The sequence below is a fragment of the Miniopterus schreibersii genome (genome assembly GCF_964146895.1).
Source record: "Miniopterus schreibersii genome assembly, chromosome: 6".
Taxonomy (NCBI): Eukaryota; Metazoa; Chordata; class Mammalia; order Chiroptera; family Miniopteridae; genus Miniopterus; species Miniopterus schreibersii.
This window is the reverse complement of record NC_138107.1, coordinates 53,119,006-53,130,659: the sequence shown is the minus strand read 5'-3', so window position 1 is coordinate 53,130,659 and position 11,654 is coordinate 53,119,006. Positions and strand designations below refer to the sequence as shown.

Sequence of the window (11,654 nt, the reverse complement as noted above, 5' to 3'; positions counted from 1 at the left end):
CCCGTGAGTGGCCAACACTTAGATTGAAAGTTGAAGAAAGATTTGGCCATTTAAAGAGCAGGTGGAGGAGTGTTTTCAAACTGAGATTAGTTCGCCTTAACTAGCTTTTGTTTTGTTTTTTTTTTTAAAAAAGGCATAGGAAACACCAAAAGTATTATTATAGAAAACTAGTGTTACCTATGTATAGGTTGATGTGTGTTTCTGGTTCATGATATAAAATGCATTTCTTACTGGGGATTATCGTCAAAAAAAGTTTGAAAGCCACTGTTTTGGGAGGAAATCAGAGCAGATTTAAAGCGCTGAAGAGAGAATATATCTGAGGGTCTGAAAGGAGACCAGAGTGACTGTGAGGAACGAGCCTGAGATGTGAGAAGAGGCCAGAGAGGTGAGGCAGCAGCCACCCACGGGGCACGGGAAGCCTGGTATTTTAATTAAGGGGTGATGGGAAGCCATTGGAAGGTTTTAAACAAAGAAGTATTGATATTTTTAAAAGATCCTTTAGGCCTTTTCATGAAGATGGCGCAGAAAGTGAAGAAGAAAGTCCCTGTGCCTCCCAAAGCTGAAGCCAAAGCAAAGGTTTGAAGGCAAAGAAAGCAGTGCTGAAAGGCATCCACAGCCACAAGAAAGAGAAGACCCACCCGTCATCTACCTTCTGATGTCACCCAAGACCCTCGGGCTCTGAAAGCGGCCTGCATATCCTCGGAAGAGTGCCCATAGGAGAAACAAGCTTGACCACTGTGCCATCACCAGGTTCCCCTGATATCGAGTGAGCCATGAAGATAGAAATCAGCAAACATTCGTGCTCGCTGTGGATGCCAAGGCCAACAAGTGCCACATCCAACAGGCTGTGAAGAGGCTCTGTGACATTGATGTGGCCAAGGTCAACACCCTGACCAGGCCCGATGGAGAGAAGAAGGCATCGGTCCAACTGGCTCCCAACTATGATGCTTTGGATGTTGCCAACAAAATTGGGATCATCTAAACTGAGTCCAGCTGGCTAATTCTAAATATAAAAATTTTTCACTATGCACTAAGATTTGGGGTAGTTTGTTATACAGCAATAGATAACTAATACAGGCTGCCTGAATTTAAATCCCACCACTTATTAGCTATGAGACCTCGGGTGAGTAACTTGAATTCTTTGCCTCATCTTAAAATGAAGACAATAATAATAACACTGTCTGCATAGGGCTATTGTAGAATGAAATGACTTAATAAAAAAAAGAAAAAAATTATTTTTCACCGTAAAAAATAAAAATAAAAAGATCCTTTAGGCTACTATGCAGAGACTGGAAGGAAAGAACAAAATAGGAAGCGCAAAGGCTCTTACAAGTGGCTAAAGCATGAAGAGTCACTAGCATGAGTGGTGCACATTTCATTGTCGGTCTTGTTCTCCCAGCCACTGGAGCAGACCTTCACTGTATGTTTGGGGAATGAGTAAATTACACAATTGTAGTAACAATGGAGAGAAATGGATGAGTCAGTCACAACATGTATGGAAAATGGTAAGTCTTGCCGATAGATTGGGTGTGGGGGAAAGGGAGCGGGAGGGCCCTCCTTCACACACGTCTAACCCCACCAACACTTGCTTATGCTTTCTTTCTCTACACAGGGTAGTTACAGGATTCTTTTAACTATTTAGCCTGTGTTTCTACCTCTGTGCTTAGTCATATTGGCCAGAAGTGGAAATGACAGAATTTCTTAAGAGAAACTGAGATTGAGTAGAATTACAAAAACTAGTTATCACAGATTTTTGGACCCATGGGATTTTGTAAACTTTTATGCCAAATCTTTGAACCTCCATGAGAGTCAACTACTAGCAAATAAAGATCTCAGAGGGGTGCCACAATTCCTTGGGAGTCCACGTTCTGACGGGGAGCTGGTGAGGTAATGATTTATGTAGCTAACCATTCAAAGAACCTTCTCCCACCTGTTTTACGCTGCATTAAAAATACACTATGGCAAAATCCTTTCTCGGCATCCTTTTCTTGACAGTGCTGATGCCCAGCTCTGCAGCTGACTGTCCAGCCCCCTGCTGGTGTCCTCAGCGGAGTGTGGCCACCTCCTGTCCCTGTGGAGGGACTAGGAGGAAGGTGGGTCTAGCACAGACGGATTGAACATGGAGCAGGAAAAGGAAGGAGCCAGAGCCTAGGAACAGAAAAGTGTGAGTCCTCTCTGGGAAGTCAGGCACCAGACATGGGTGTGCTCCAGAAATGCTGATTAATTTTGAAGGATTGATCACTTTGGTCAAATGGGTATGCTATTGACTGAGAAGCCAAAGTGACAATCAGATGTCACTGGGAGTGATGCCAGTGGTGTTCGCGTTGCCTAAGAATTCTCGTGTGGCAGGATAGCAGACTCAACCTGGCTTAAGTGAACAAAGGGAATGCATTGGCTCGCTGCATGGCAACTCCAGAGCACAGTCCAGAACGTGTACCCCCCTCAGAATGCCAGCTCTGTGTCTGCTTTGTTCATAGCACTGCCTCTTCTGTGTGCCGGCTTCATCCTTGGGTGGGCACTTCTCCTGGTAACACAAAGGCCGAGGGAATGTTGGACATTCCATCTGGGAAAAGAGGGATTGTCCCCTCTGGTGACCCAACAGAGGACTGAGGAAGCTTTTTCCCAGAAGCCCCAGCAAACATTTCCTCACACCTCATTGTCCTGAGTCTGGCCATTGGCCCACCCCTGAGCCAGTCACCATGGCCAGGAGATGGATACTGTGACTGGCTTAAGCACAGCAGGGTAGCCCTGGAAGCTGGACACATATCCACCTGTTAGAGAAAGGGGCAGAAGCCAGAGGGGGTGGTTCCCTCAAGGCAAAATGTGGGTTTTATAACAGGAGAAAAGGAGAATGGATTCTGGGGAGGCAACCTATGGTGTTTACCATATCAACATCATTATTATTGTGGTAAAGGCCACATTGGAACAATGCAGATATAGAAAAAGAAAACCTTTGGTCAGAACCCAGTCTGCTTGCTTCTAGGTAAGTCACTTAACCTTTTAAGTCTCACTTTCTTTATCTGAAAATATGTGGATCATACACCTAGGTCAAATTCATACACCTAGATAGGTCATTTGCATATATCAAAATATATAAGGTTACATAGTTGAAAAAATGAAAATCAAATATGAGGTACTTTGTATGTTTTCTTAAAATGCCAAATACAGTCAGTCCTGCCAAAGGCAAGACTGAGCTGAGCTTCCACCTGGCAGGGAGGAGATGGCAGGAGGATGTCCCCGGCCACCACGGTGTCGGGCAAGTCAGGGCCCATTGCATGTCCTCATCACAAGAAAGAGGTTTCACTGGCTCAGAACCAAACTCAAGCAGCAGGTGTTCAGGGCTGGGGTGTTGAAGTTTCAGCTTTGATTTTTCTATGAAATCGTTCAGGTTATTAAAATGTCGACCCCGTTCTCTTGTATAAGAACTGGTTTCATTTCTAATGACACAGCACCATCATGCCATTCCTTGATTTAGTCACGAGAACCAAAACTAATGTGTGGCTAGTTTCATGTCATTTTTATAGCAGTTAGTACAGAGAACAACAGGCTCTGTGAAAACAGATGTATTTGCTATCTATTTCTCTATCTGCTACTTCTCAGACTCAAAACCTGATTTCTGAGATGGCGTGGTCCTCGGCATGGTCCTTGTGAGAGAGGTTCCGGGGAGTTCAAGAACCTGGCTGTTCTTCTCAGTGGGGAACCTTTTTATAGAAGAAGAGTTCCATTCCCCCAGCCTTGTAAGAATTGTAAGGGGATGTCAGAAAGAGGCCTTTTTTCTCTTAAGAGAAGGTTCCCTTGGCATTATCTCTTGTGAACACAGAGGAGGGCTCTGTACTTGATGAGCTTCTGTAGATTTCTTAAGGGCCTTGAGGTGTTGCATGAGAAAGTGAGCCGTATTTAGTATTTCTGGAAAAAAGCATTGCCTTAATAATGCCTCTTCACAAATACTTTATCATTTATAATGTCTCTATAAACAGGTTAAGGGTTAAATAACAAATGTTTACAGATGAAGAAACAGAGTCGTTGAATTTTCTGTGGCTTCAGAGAGGGTGTTGCAGAATTTAATTAGGGACCTGAGCTAACCTCTGCTGTTTAACTGCTTGATCTCGTGCCTGAGTTTCCTCGTATATAAAATGGTAATAATAAATGGTAATAATAAATACTAAATAGAGTGGTAGTGAGGAGCATGTGAACTAATGTGTGTAAGGTGCTCAGAATAGCACCTGGCACACGGTTTGCACTCAATAAATGTTAGGTGTAATTATTACCACCTTCACTATCCATTTTCCTCGACTGCAAGTTGGATGCCCTTGGCTCTTTGACTCACATGTACGCAACTAGCCTCTTCCCCTACCTGGCCTCCCTCCAACCTGTTATTCATCTGATCTTTGATCTCAAGTTGTCTTCCAACATCTGTCCTGCTTCCATGCTGGTAAGCTGGCCTCTTGGAGGGCCACCTAGACAACCTTTCCTTGCTGCCTTTTAATGCTGAACATGATTCCAGGGGGCACCAATTTTAAAAAAAAAGATGTTGAATTAAATATCAGGTCTAGGTAGATCCAGCTCCCTAGAAGGCTGGATTTGGCAGCTCTGCCTCCTCTGCTGTGCTATAGCCAAGCCCGGGCAACCTTACTGGCCCAGTTTAAAATTTTGTATCCAATTCAGTCAAATTCCTTCATTGTTTATTGTTTTTTTCCCCGCAAAGGGACATTGTCAAGAAAGCCTTTCTATATTTCATTTCCTTGATTATTTTATTCATTCATGCTTTCAACCAGCATTCTCTTACTGTGTTCATGTGAGCAATCCCAATAGTGTCACTGCCGTTTGTTGCTTTGTGTATGTACATTTTGTCCCTTCTCCTAGATTGTGAATTTCCTGAGGCCAGAAGCCATGGCTTCTTTTCCTTGAGTCACCCACAGACCATGAGCAGGTCTGATGAGGATCCACTCGTGGAAGGGCTGTGACTACGTATATGCATCTCCCTGGTCTTTTCCCTCTGCTTACATGCCCTTTCTTTTCTCCTAAGTGTCTCACAGGCCCTTTCTGCCAAATATAGTTAGGCCTTGAGCAAGCAGAGACGTAGATTTCATTGTCAGGGGCTGATCTGTCCTGTATTTGGGGCTTTGAAGGTGATGCACCCAGGGGTGTCCTTGGGTTTGGCCTCCAACACACACTGTTGGTGTATGTGTCGGCAGAACACCTGCCATGTCCTCAAACAAATGATCACGTCCCCCCTTTGTATCTCATTGTTTTCCTAGTCTGATCTCTCCTTCCTTCCCACAGTTGCATTCATCCGCCCTTCCCAGATTCCCCGCCAGGCCCATCCTGTCCCTGGCCTCTGTTCGTGAGTTGGCCGTTGCTGTTGCTTGGTCTTACCATACGTCTCACTTTGGTTTCTGTTCCTCCTATTCTTTTTCTTTCACTTTCCTCCGCCCACCAGCCATTTTTAACAGTGTCATCATGGCTCACAGTGTGGGAACACGGCCCTCGCTGTCTCCCACATCACACAGCCGCCCCTGGCTTTCGTGTGACCAGCATTCCTTTCCTGAACCATCAGGCAGGACGGGAGCTCCACGCTGCCAGGCACCAGAGCCCAGCTCTCGCAGTGAGTCCTGCCTCCTGCCCACCTCGGCTGCAAGGCCAGGGGGGCACAGAGAAGTGCCCCAGACTTCTTCTCAGCTTCTGCAGGGCAATGTGAGCTGGTTGTGACCCAAGACACCACTCAAAGCAGCTTCACTCTGAAAGCGTGAAACAGGGAGGGCTCTCTTAAAGGAACGGCAGGGGCTGCGGGGAAAAGGTGGGGCAGCACATATGACTGAGACCAGAGAGGTTTCTGGTGCTGACATGACTCGGCCTCCTAATCCACAAAACTCAGCTGAAACACCCAAGCCGGTGAATAACAGGACCCCAGTCATAAGCAGAAAACGCTCTTCCCTTTTTCTTCCCTCAGCCTCGCGCACATAGATAGGCTTGTGCAGTTTGTTCTTGTGCAAAGGTTTCCAGAAGTGTCCATGCGGAGGACAGCCCCCTCCTCGGGGGTCAGCCAGGACAGCCGAGCAACCTGGGCTGCCTGAGGGGGAGGGAAAGGACGGGAGGCAAAGGCTGCTGGGAATGGGGCCTTCTAGGACTCAGCTTCAGAGATCGAAAAATGGTCTTATCTCAAACATGCAAACCGGATTTGGTCAAACACTCTCCCTGAGAGGCAGCTGCCCTTTGAAGCTGTGGACCAGGGTGGAAATAAGCTTCTGTCTGAGAAAGAATAGGTTTCTTTCTTACCCTTTCTGCTGACAGTTCTATTTCCTGCCTGTTTGCTATACTGACCCTCAGGCTGCAGCATGGGGGGCCTGCAGCCGCTGGAGGAGCAGCAGCAGCAGCAGCAGAGTGAAAGTGATTAGCACCCTGAGCTCCCCCTTTGCCTGAGCCTCTGCAGGCGCATTTCTCCAGCCTGATTTCCCCTTGCTATCTTGCTGCTGCTGCTTTGCGAGCCAAGCTCAAGGGCCAGGTTGAACAGGCTGGTTGAGAAAAGGAGCGAGCCAGGTCTCTTGGCATCTTCTCTAGTCTCAGAAAGGAAATGCAGCTCAGCCCTGGTGCCCGGTTTCTTTTTTTTCAGGTGCAAGTGGTTAAAGCCCACCTACGGGTGCATCTCACCCACAGCACAAATATGGCTAAACTCAAGATGGGCCTTTGTATTCAAAGATCTTTTGCATCCACCCACATTACCTAATATAGTTCTGAGAATGCATTTACTACTTAGGGAGCTTTTGATATTTAAATAAGGCCTGATCAAGGTAAAGAGAAAAGATAACAGGAATTTTGCCAAAGGGATCAAGGAATGAAATATTTTCGAACTCTATCTTTGAAGAACCATTTCCATAGAACCTTAGCTTTAGTTTGTATCAGCCAGCGTGTCAGTCTCCTATTTCTGTCTCACTTTGGACCTGAATGTATAATGTTCCCCATAGCAAGTGTCTTGGATAGCTTTTTCAATTTACTTTCACAGTTCACAGAGCTGGACTTCTGAGGCTGTCTGCTCTGGACCTGTGGAGTACACAAGTGATCCAATGAAATGCAAGAAGAAAATATTTCAACTTTTAATTATATCTGTTTTAACTACAAATGAAGAAAGATATTAAGCTTCACTATTACTAGTGGTAACAGCAAAAACATGATATTTACTATATATATTCACAAGTATGTGTGCATATATAATTTACAAAGAAATGTAAATACGGGGATTCAGGTTCTAATCTTTTTGATTGGGTTATAGGGTTGAAAAATTTTTTATGGGATTTCTGTTTCTTACCAATATGGAATAATAGAGACCAAATTTCCCCTCTGGTCTGAAACAAGCCTCACCAAAGAAAACAGACAAAATATATGAAATAACAGTTTTCAAGACACTGGATGTCAGGCAATGAAGAGATCCTTGAGAGAGAAAACTAATGAGGTGAACCCCATGATTGTCTCAAAGTTTGGTGAGTTTTTACTGGACTATAATCTCCTCGAGGCTAATGGCCACACCTTGTTCACAGTATATCCCAAGACTAGGGCAGCAGTTGTCACATGATAGAGGCTGAGTAAACTGCTGAATGAATAACTGAAGCTCTCCAGGGAAGCCCCAGAATGGTCAGATCACAGATGATGGGACCTTAAGGCCCAAATGCACCTTAGAGCCAATCTGGTCCAGTAATCTCATTATCTAGACGAGGAAGTCGAGGTCCAAAGCAATACAGTGATTTGCTCAAAGTCACTCCCCCTTTGTGGTGAAGTTACCGGGAATATTCTTTCCTATAAACCAATGCTTGAGTTAAGCAAACTACAGAAGGGTCTTTCTTTAGAAGGCTAGTTCCTGCTACTCACAGAGCAGAGGCATGATGGAGTTCTAGATCTTAAATGTAGTGAGTTCAGAAATAAAAATAGCACCAAGAATTACCATGTTGGCACAGCCATGGGAATTGAAGATATAGCCAGACACTGCTCAATTCTAGAAAAATGCTGAAAGAAACTCCCAGTTTGTGCAGAGAGGCCAGAGGAGGATCATTTCTAACATGAGTTCTGGTTGTCACCAGACATTCTTTGAGACCCTGCAGGCGACCTTGGGCTCTGAATCAAGACAGACCTATCTACCTAGAAACTCTAGAAGATTCTGGACCTGGTCCAGGCCACGCAAAGTGGGGGTCACAGGGCTCAGGGGCTGATCCCAGGCCAAGCAGTACTTCCCAGGATAGCTATCTAAGCCTGAGTCTGCCCTGGGAGTGGAGGGGGCAGGTGGGCTCACAGAGAGCTCCTAATGTTGGGATTCACTGCCCAACTTCTTGGCCCAGTTGTGCTCTGGGAACCCACGTGGAGAAGACCAACCCTTAGGGGATGTTGTCAGTGGAGCACTTTCAGGTCACAAGATATATTCTGTCACAGAAGGATCTTCCTGCTCAGGCCTTGAAGAACCCCTGATACCATGTACTCATCAGGTTAGAGCAAAATCCCACGGGTTGCTTTGGAGAGTGCTCTCTGAAGTTTGGTGCATTGTCCGGCAATCTTGGCTTCATCACTTCTCTGCCATGGTTTGCCCGAGTTCTGGGAAGTAGCAGCTGCCACAGGACTCTTTCACTTTGGGTTTCTCAATTCACATCATTGTCCGCTCCTCAAAGTCTTTGAAGAGGCAGCCCAGCTCTTTCTAAGTGCTTTATCGAGGGCTGAAAAATTCTAGGACATGTCAATGACTGCCTGATACTGTCCTGAGAATTTGAAGACTTGATCTGAGCCCTGTGTAGGAATGGACTTCTGCCTGCCTACTGTTTATACTACGATCCAGAGTTGTCTGTGAGGTATACAGGGTGGAAGCTATTGCTTAGCTCTGGTTGCAAAGACTTCATGATAGCCTCACAATTTGACACAGTTTCCAACAGTGACATTTGGGCTTCACCTGATAAAATGAATGACAGGGTGATTTAACTGTGATTTATGGAGCCTTCTTCACCCTGGAAACCTCAGGAGAGTTCCTTTAGAAAGGAATCTAATGAGTTTATCATATAGCTTAAAGGTAGTCTCTCTCGAACGAGGATTGCTATGTGATTTACACCCTATATGGATGTGAATCTCCTTGGGCCCAGGCCCAGGGAGGAGACCTCTGAACAGCCTGGCTGCACCCCCTCAGCACTGAACCATCAACTCCCGTCACTAGCAGAGCCACAGTGCAGAGCTAGAATGGGAAAAGGCATGGTCCTGGTACCTGGTGACTGCGAAGTATTTTCTACTCACTAATTAAGCCAAGCAGCCAGCAGGGTTGTTGTCAGTCTCCATTTTACAGATCAGGAAACAAAAGCGTTGAAAGGTCAAGGAAGGTGCCATGGTCACAGAGCAAGTCAGCAGTAAACTGGGTCCAAGACCCATACTTTGTGCCTCCTGGGCCAACATTTGTCTCTGCCTTGGACTCTGTGATCTCAGGGAAGATGTTTCTTGCTTTAGCCATAGCAAAAGTTTTTTTGTGATGTACTTGGTGAATCTTGCCCTGACTCTGGCTGTCCTGTGCCCATCTGCTCAACAGCTAAGGCCCTGCCTTCCTCAGTCTCCCTTCACAGCGCTCCCCAGCCATCTCATGGGCTATCCAGCTCCAAATGGCCTCTTGTAATCTTGTCCCACTCGCTCCAACATATTCAATACAATGGTCTCCTATGCCCTTAGCCTTGGTCATGCCAGCAACTTCCCCACACAGGGCAGATCAGAAACACAGCCCTGGCTTGGGGCTTCCAGGCCTGTTTCCTTCCTTACTGCTGCTGCTCACACTGGTCTCTCTTCTTCAGGTTCAGCAGTTCCTTCATCCACTCCCTGCACCACCTTCCTCATCTCCATTCTGTCTGGAAAACCCACCCCTTCCTATACCATTCAGGATCTTGTAGGAATTCTAGGTCCCTTCCAACTTTTCAAGAACTCCTAAGTTTTCCCTTTCCTACAAGTCTCTTCTTATACTCAGTAAAGAAACATGGTGGTCTTTCCAGTCACCATTTGCCCACAAAATTGATTTGGCCCAGCTCTCTCGTAATGCCTCAGATTGATATTAAGGTGATGTGATAGGCAGAATCCTGAAATGGACCCAACATTTCCTCCTGTCCTTGTTGTATGCACACCCTGTGTGGGGGTTCAGAACGTGCCACCCTAAGATGTACCTCAGGCGTATGCAGATTATTTTGAGCTAGAGGCAACTGAGATCCTGCAGGCTCAAGAGAAACTTCTGCTCCCTCCCATCCCTACTCTAAACTATCTAGAGGAATTTGAATTAGAAGCCTTGGCCATAATAAGAGATTGTCAGAGATAACCTTTTTTGACCTATCTATAAGGCAGGGCAAACTAATTATAGTACTAAATGTGTGCTCTCCCTGAAATGACTTTCTGAAATCCCAAAGGACCTTACTTCATCCCTAGCTCAGAATGTCATATATACCCATTTTCCAGCTCTGTCTTTGAACCTGTCATTTCTGTCATGTGTGTGGGGTCCCTGACTCTCTGGTGTATGTGGGTTCCTGTGCACACAAAATTCGATTTGATTTTCTCTTGTCAATCTGCCTCTTGTTGATTTGATTATTTGATCATCAAAAAAAAAGCACAACAAAACACAGAGGAGGGAAAGGGGAATTTTTCCCTTTTTCTACAGATGGATTCTACTCCCATGATTACATTGTGACCTTAAGAAAGAGGATTATCCCAGTGGGCCTGGCCTAATCATAATAGGACTTCGGGGAACAAAATTCTACCACTGACAAGAGCTAAAAGTAGACAACTTCCCCGGAGCCCTAGGCAAGAACTCAGGAGTGCCTTGATTTCAACCTTGTGTTACCCTGAGCAGAGAGCCAGGAATGCTGCCCTGGACTTCTGATTTACAGGACTGTGAAATAATACATGGGCATTGTTTTAAGCCACTAAATTGGTGGTGATTTGTTATGCAGCAGTAGGAAAATAATATAGGGGAATATTTAATTGTTTTGGAGTTGCAGATTTTCCATGTTATCCTGGCACCTGTCAGCCTTAGGTTGCAGACACCCAGCAGGAGAAGAGCCTGGCCCCTGGTTCCCTCTGAGCGTAATTCAGCAACAAGTGGGATTTCTCGGTTTCCAGCACTGTGCTTCGGTCTCTGAGGCAAAGATGAACTTGGCCTTCCTGCCCTCAGGGGTTTTTAATCTAGTAATTAGATCAGCAACTAAAGAAACTAATGCTACCCGGCCGGGAGTGGCTCAGTGGTTGAGCATCAACCTAGGATCCAGGTGATCGGGGTTCAATTCCTGGTAGGGGCACATGCCTGAGTTGCGGGCTCAATCCCCACTTGGGGACATGCAGGAGGCACTGATCGGTGACTCTCTCATCGTTGTTTCTATCTCTCTCTCTCTCCCTCTCCTTTACTCTCTCTGAAATCAATAAAGATATATTAAAAAAAAGAAAAAAGAAACTAATGCAAAGGAAGGGGAAGACTTGGAGCAGAATGCTGGGTAAAGAGAAGGGAAATCACATCCACTAAGTGAAATAAAAACTGCATGGAGGAAGTGGCATTTGACCTGAGCCCTGAAGGCTGAGTGGGGCTTTTCCTCAGGGATGGAGGTAGGAAACTGAGTGAATTTTGAGAGAAACAGTGTGTTGGCTATTTGACACCTCGGGTGATAGGAGTT

General features: G+C 45.7%; 1 pseudogene across 1 annotated transcript; it reads left to right on the top strand.

Annotated features, from left to right (window-relative positions):
- Positions 1–516: 516 nt before the first annotated feature.
- On the top strand, positions 517–982 carry LOC308558554 (large ribosomal subunit protein uL23 pseudogene; annotated as a pseudogene). The gene has a single exon. The product of its transcript is annotated as a large ribosomal subunit protein uL23 pseudogene (transcript).
- Positions 983–11,654: the final 10,672 nt, after the last annotated feature.